Below are 6,599 nucleotides of genomic sequence, written 5' to 3'. Positions count from 1 at the left end.
AATCTCACCCCTTAGGTCTGTCTCAGCTAATCCCTTAACCGCTTTTCCCTTGTTTTGCCATGACTGAATCAGGCTAAGTAAGTTATAATTAGCAGTATCATTCTCATTCTCTGAATATTGACACAATATTATCGCTAAGACAAGATTTTCTGGGTTTTTTTCATCATTCCTGTATTTGTTAAAATTATCAAAGGTGCAGAAGTCAAGTTGACCAATGCTTTTATAACTCATAGGAGCAAGTAAGATGGGCCTGCAGACTTATCAGTGTTAGCATCTGTTGCTTAACAGGCCAATAATTAGTGGGTCAGAAAGCAGTTCATTTGATGTACATGTATCACACTGCTTTCTTTCAAACATAATAAGGAAATTATTATTTTGTCTTTTCTGCACAATTAAAAGCAATTTTACCAGCTTTATCTAGTTATGGCCAAACATTTCTGGGGCTTGAGGGCAGGGTTTGTTGGGGTTTTTTTATATTTGTGCTCTTAACTTTATAGTCCCTTTTGACTATCCAGTCAGAGACCTTCTTCTTCGGCAGCTTTTATCTTTTCATATAAATTTCCCAAGATTTGTGGCTCCTCATTCAACATTCTTCCGGCCCGTATCCAGTTTCTTAATTTGTTAAAATCTGCTTCTTTATTTCTAATCATGGCTTTCCCTTAACAACAGAAAAGTGTACCAATGTTCTTTTCTTTGACAATGACTTTTTGACAGCTAATAAATGCTCCTCAATAGCCATCATCTTCCATGTACATTGTTCTGCCCAGATATATTACCCAAAGAGATTCTCCTTATAACTTCCCTGAGATTTCATAAATTAAAGCTTTTGAAGCCGTGCTTCATGTGATTGGCCATGCTAAATATAATCAGGCCTTGAACACTGGTCTCTTGGTAACCACTGGCTTCCAATTCAGCAACTTTCATCTTTATTCCTTGTAGTAAAGTCCAAAATATTTATCTTATAATGGTAAGTCTTTTAAGTTATGTAAGTGACATTTTACCAACTTTTTGGAAGAAGTGGTTAGGTCACCATCCCTTTGAATGCAGGAGACAAGATTAGATCTTTTTTTAAAAGACATTCTTTGATCTAGTTCTGAAAAAGCTTTATCCAGCTTCTGCATGGGGAGGGTCAGCCTAGGTGAACAGGGAGGTCCCTGTTCTGTCTGAAAGTCTTTGGGCAAAAATGAAACTCTATTGATGTTTAATTGGTTAACTGCAAACCTTTCAGTTTTTAATTTCCTCATAACAGTGCAGATTTGAATTCTGCCCATTACAGAAACTTGGTTAGGTGTAACTCATCAATGTAATTGCAGGTTTTCTAACCCTTCTAAGAGGTTGGCCTTTTTAATCTTTCTCTTATTCTCTCCTTCCACCCTGCTGCCTCATGTATTTTCCAGTGTTAGTTGGCACACTGGTCTACAGACATTCAGGAATCTTCAGTTCTAGTTCACCTCTTGCTGCAGCTATGCAACAATAATGTGAGAGGCAAAAGACACAAGTTAAAACATGAAAATTTTCACTTATAGATCATCTTTTTGTTGCTTGATTTGGGTTGCTTCTTTTACCTTAGTGTGGTCAGATACTGGAAGAGGTTTCCCAGGAGGTTACAGAATCTCCTTCCCGAGAGGTGTTCAAAACTCAACTAGAAATAGTCCAGAGCAACCTGATTTAATTATACTTAATTTGAGCAGGGAGGTTCCCCAGATGACCCCCAGAGATCCCTTCCAACCTAAATAATTAATGGCTCTATGAGCTATAGTGCTAAAACAAGGTAATTGTATCTTCACTGTACAGTCCTACCTCTGAAACTCTTTTTTTCCTCTCTATCTGTCTTAATCACATCATAACCAGAGGTGTTAACATTCGCATCATTAACATCTCAGCAGGTCAATGTAATTGATAATGTCAGTGAAATTAAAATGTCTTTTTATTAAGGCTGTACCATTTCTTCAAGTCTTTTCCTCACCAGACTGGAATCCAGCCTTTAGGCCTCATAAAAACAAAATCCTTGATAATATGTCTTATTTCAAGTGTTAGTATGCCAGCATAGGGAGGTACTCCAATGCTGCTCCCGACTCTTTGTAGGATATAACTAGTACATGACAGAAATAATGCACTGAAGGAGGTGCTTGAATGGTACTGCACATAAGCAGATACTTCTGCCTCAATTAGAGAGGTTCTGATGTTGCCATTCTTGCACAATACTGGTTTTGGTAAATTGATTCCTTCCCGCCTACGTGAATGAATGCACTGGGCAAGGCAGGTGGAGCGTTATAATATATGCAGGAATTTCTGAGTTTTGAAAAGCCTGCCTTTGCAATAAAAATGTAAATCTAGAATGTATAAAAAAGTCTTTGTCAATTACATCATCATTTTTGGCATATTCTGGTGGACTAAATATTTACAGCACTGCTGATAAACTCCACAGCTTTTCACTTGTGTTTGACAGACCTGTGATGAGGTACCAGAAGCACATTAAACCACCTTGAAGAATATTTCAAGATCCATTGGCTGTTATATATAATGCAAATTCAAGGTGAAGTACTTCAAGTTCTAGAAGTTACAGTAGTAAAAAAAGTAGAGCCTAGTAATGCTAGAAGACAAAATGCAGTGGGAACTGCGTATTTGTAGACCAAATAGATTTTTAGGATAAAAATATTTAATAATTGCCCATAATTACACAACAGTCCACTAAACCTTCTGAAGTTATATTTAATTAGAAATAGCTTTTTTTTTTTTAATATGTATTCATATCCTGTTAATATAGTACTCACTGACACACGGGTATAAGTAGGCATCTAATATAAGAGTCCTAAAACCTAAGGTAAGCAAGTGTCTTATACAGAAGTGTATAGTGTACTGTGAAGAACACAGGTACACATCAAGAGATAGGGATAAATATTTACCAGCAGAATTACTGTAGCTTTTATAACCTTACTGCATTTCTGAAAGGGAAAAACCCTTTGCCTCAGAGACTTTTACAAGGGTGATTACCTATGAATAAACTAAGAAGCCTAAACCAAATATTACCCATTAAGCTAAATTTTAAAAGCATGATAGAGCTCAAATTAAATGACAACTGCAATAAAGTGAATTAATATACTTTTAACATACAGTATGAAGTCAATAACTGCACTTTATATGAGCACAAGTGGGATTCAGATTGTGAAATTGCCTGAGACTTAAGAACGCATGATAATGGCAGTATAACAAACATAACCTTCCAGCCTCTTTGAGGCAGCTGCTAGGCTTATCAGAATTGCTGTTTATTGAGCAACTTATGCAATTTTCCATTATTTAACCTAATTGCCCTTGTTCCATTCAAAATGGCTTAAAACCCTCTCTTTCCCATTTTGGCAAGCTAATACATTACAAACTCAGTTTCCAACTCTTGCAATGCAATGTGATTTAAGACAGCAATTTCTACATATTTGGATGTGCACAAGCTGTCGTGCAGACACACTTAATCACAGTTTCTAAAGGTTAGAAATATTACTCACCAGTAGGGCAACTAGCTGTAGGCAAGTCTGCAGAGCCTTGAGCTGACATCTGCTTTGGACTAGCCCCAGGACAGCAGTAATCTGCATCTTGTTGGTCCAAGAGGAAACTTCCTGTGCTGCTTATCCTTATGGATGGGATCTTCCTTCATCTTCAACTGCTCAGATGTATTGTACACCTCTGAACTATGCAGTTTTCCCTCCTTTTTCTGTCCACTTTAGCTTCAGGGGATTATCTTCAATTTAGCCCATTTCAAACCCTGTAAATTAAACTCTTCTGCTAGCAGTTTGCATGTTGTCAACCTCTTTTAAAGCCATGATAGAAGGGTCTCAAAATAGGAAGGTTTCAGAATAAGGAGATTAGTGCACAGCTCTTTTATCAAATCCCACATAGTATAAGAGGTGAATTGATGATGCTGTCAGTTCCTCTCACTTCCCCTGGCTGTTTAGTTTCATTGATGATTTAATTCACCAATATTTTCTCTGACTTCATTGATACTCCCATTGCACCTGCCAATATTTTGTGCTCTCTCAATGATTTTTCAATCATTTTTGGTCCAATTAGCAGCAAAGGGTCACGAGAATTAAATCATTTTATTCACCCTAGCCAAAGGAAGGTCATCCTTGGGAAAAGAATTTTTTGCAGGTAAACTAATAAGAAAATTCAGTTAAGCAAGTAAAACCAGCGTTAGCAGAGCATTGGATAGGAGAGTATGGAAAGACAGTTTTAAATACATAAGCTTTGTCCAAAGGAGTTTATGATTTTACTGCTGCCTCCAAGCAATGGCTTCAAAGAAACTAGTCATTATCAGTATTTATTTTTAAAAAATGCTCAAAAGTGATTGAGAGATAATAAGTTGTCAACTTATGTGATTATTTCAATTTTTCAGCAATGAGTTTAATTTATTTTAAGGTACATATAAAAAATCCTCAAAAGCATTTAAGAGTAAAATCTTATATTTCTCCTTTGATAATATTTCCACACAATGGACTTGCACTGCAAAAAGAGACTGCAGTAATTTTCTTCCATTTTCAGCCAGTTTATTTTTTATTAGGAGGATTGCCAGATTGTCTTATGCTTGGGGAAGACTGGAATTGAAAAGGATATTCTCTCTGCTGTGATCTCAAATGTCATAATTCTTCCAGCTGGCATAATATATAAAAAGAGTGAATAAGTATACGGGATGTATGAGACAAGAGCACTTCAGTACATCAGCATATATACAGGGTTATGTATTTGTAAACTCATTCCCTGTATTTAAATTTCATGTCTTTTATTCCCTTGCATGTTAGCATCACTTCCACATCAAAGAATACATTTTGTTTAAACAAGTTGTGAAACCAGATGCCATGAGAATGAAATCCTCTCCAAATGCACTGGATGCTTTAATCTCCGTCTCTCAAAATGCAGGCATTATATATTAAATAAACTTTGCTCCCAGTTTAACTGGAACATCCTGTAAGATCCAGTCCATTAAATAAAGACTGGAGATTAAGTGTAGTTCCCCTGCCTCATAATAGCAACTTCTTCTTTCTCTGAATCAAAACTAAGCAGGGTGTGCCTGAGAGTTCTCATTCCTGGACAACTGTTAGGCCTTGCCAAAATGAGCCCTGGTACCAGAATTTTAAATCTGTGTCTTTTCTGAAGGGTAGAGGCACTGCTGGCTATGGCTCCTAGGAATTGTAGTAGGGACCTTCTATGAAATTTCCTTTATCTCCAGAAGTTTTTTTCCTTGCTATGGGTTGAGAAGACGTGGGATGTAATTTTCAGCAGACATTGGTACTCACCAGGGATCAAAAATATAACAAAAAGCAGTGCAGGAGCTGCCCCTGGCCATGAAAGCAGAGAAAAAGTCTGTCCAGTTAGGACAAATCCACTGAAATCTCTCAGCACTTAGGCTGGATTGAAGGCATCCAAACAGACTTTGTTAGATAAAAGCCCCTTTTCAGCTGTTATTTAGCCTAAAGTCTTTAGGCCTCCAGGATTTCAGGTTTCCAGGTGACAAAACCTGACATGCTTAGAGACAGTTTACTAATTCAGGCCCTACTAAGAGCCAGTTCCAGTCTCTCCTCTCATTGTCTTCTTAGATGGACTTGACATGGTTGGTTGTCTCAGAACATATTTATTGAATGAGTCTCTGCACAAAATCGGATTGCAGGTACTTATTCCTCTGGAAATATGGTTAGACTAATGATGTCTCTCTCTGCCAATTGGATTGGGACTATTTTTACATTGCTTAGTGGTTAGAGTTCTCATTCAGAGGTAGGGAGGGTGCAGGCCAATTCCCAGTCCTGCCTGTCAGATGCTGGTATGCTTCCAACTCTCACATTATGGAATAGCACTGTAGACAGCTATTCCCTGGTAGATGGCAATTCTCAGCCTCTCCTGAACCTGTGAATTAGAAAAGGGGAACATTGCTTTAGCTGCATGATGCAAGCAGTCTCAAAGAAGAGGTCATTCCTGGTCTCCTTTTCGCAGCTTGAGCCACTGCCTGTGCATTTGGCATAATAATACTTAACACAAAACTCTTAATACAGTCCTGAGGGCAGCAACGTGAACCCAGAGCTCCCACATCCCACTTGAAGCACTGCTAAATGGAAGTCATTATGCTCCTTCTTTTCTGATCAAGAGATTTTGTAACTCTTCTCTGCAAAGAGGAGCTGGTTCAGAAGGGATTTGGTCCTACGGCAGGACTGCCTTTAGCCTGGTACACAAAGTAGTCCTGCAGTGTGAAAAAGTAAGTCAGAATCTCCTGATGAACCTGAGCCTCCTAAAGAAGGGAAAAGGAATTTGCTTGTGTCCTTATGATAGAGTGGTGCATCCTTCTTTTTAGAGGAGGTGATGAAGGTGCCTATCAGCAGAACAAGCCTTTAGACTGGGAATCCTGAGGGAAATCAGGTACCTATTAGAATGAGAAAGCCAAATCCTAGAAAGTGGTCAGATTGAAGACATATTTTTGCAGGTTTCTCCCATGGACTCATGTAGGTGACTCCCTCCTCAGTGTGCCAATTGCCAGAATTTCCATTTGGAAGCATTGCATTCTCCCCATGAACTATGTTTGGCATTTCTTGTTTTCTCGATGTGGGTATTCAAAGCCTTAA

The sequence above is a fragment of the Prinia subflava genome, chromosome 3 (assembly GCF_021018805.1).
Source record: "Prinia subflava isolate CZ2003 ecotype Zambia chromosome 3, Cam_Psub_1.2, whole genome shotgun sequence".
Lineage (NCBI taxonomy): Eukaryota > Metazoa > Chordata > Aves > Passeriformes > Cisticolidae > Prinia > Prinia subflava.
Note: the sequence above shows the minus strand (reverse complement) of the source record.